The sequence below is a fragment of the Gavialis gangeticus genome, unplaced genomic scaffold (assembly GCF_001723915.1).
Source record: "Gavialis gangeticus isolate Ggan-Ray unplaced genomic scaffold, GavGan_comp1, whole genome shotgun sequence".
Lineage (NCBI taxonomy): Eukaryota > Metazoa > Chordata > Crocodylia > Gavialidae > Gavialis > Gavialis gangeticus.
In genome coordinates this window covers 9,738,850-9,739,817 of record NW_017729018.1, presented here as the reverse complement: position 1 = coordinate 9,739,817, position 968 = coordinate 9,738,850, and positions in this window count along the sequence as shown.

Below are 968 nucleotides of genomic sequence, written 5' to 3'. Positions count from 1 at the left end.
TTTGGGGAATTTCTTCTTTAATGGGAAAAAAATATATATACACACACACGCACACCTCCAAGGCTTCTGTCAAGGAATGATTCTCGCACTGGTAAGCAGCACAGCTCAAAAACAGAGGAGGAAGAAAAGAAAACATAGCTCCTATGGGGGTCTGTGGTTACCCAGACCCCCCCCCCAGGAGCCAGAACAATCCCCATGCAGCCCAATCTGTGCTGGGGCAAGGTGGGGGTTCCTAAAGGACCAAACACATGGAGCAACACAACACCTGCCAGCTCGGTGAAGGCATGAGCCACAAGCCATGCACATTGGAGGCTGGAGAGTAACAGTGCCTGCAACGGTGGGGAAAGGAAATGAGAGAGACGCAACACAAGCAGGTTGGGGGTAAAAAACCAACGCCCTGCTGGTTGCCCCTTCCCAAGGACAGGGCAGAAATGCACGCATCCATCATCTATCCGTAGCAATCTGCTGCCAAAACATTCCAGCTATGAGACATTTCTTTCCCCACTCCTCCAAAATGACAAAACAAAACGGTTCTTGAAACAAAAGAAAAGAAAAAGAAAAAGAAAAGCTTCCCAGGATGCCTGCTCTTATTCACTCTCCCCATTGCCATTTGCCACATTTCTGTCACAGGGGGAAGGGAAAAGAAAATGACTTTTTTTTTCTCCTGTTTTAAAGCCACTGTCTAGAAAAGTGATCTGCGGAAATTGTCATCTCCCTATTTATTCTTTTTATTTGTTTTTGTTTGCATTTTTTTCTCTTTTTTTCCTTTTTTTAATAATGCTCATTTATAGAAAACGTCACAAAGGTGATTCATATGTACAGAAATCACAATTCCAAAGGCTGCTTCAGTAGTCAGTGAAATAGCACCTTTCAAAGACAAAAAGAGTTTGACATGGTTTAAAAATCTGAGTCATTTCATCTTGCAATGTTAACCCCTTCCAACCCTTAAAAAAAAAAAAAAAAAAAAA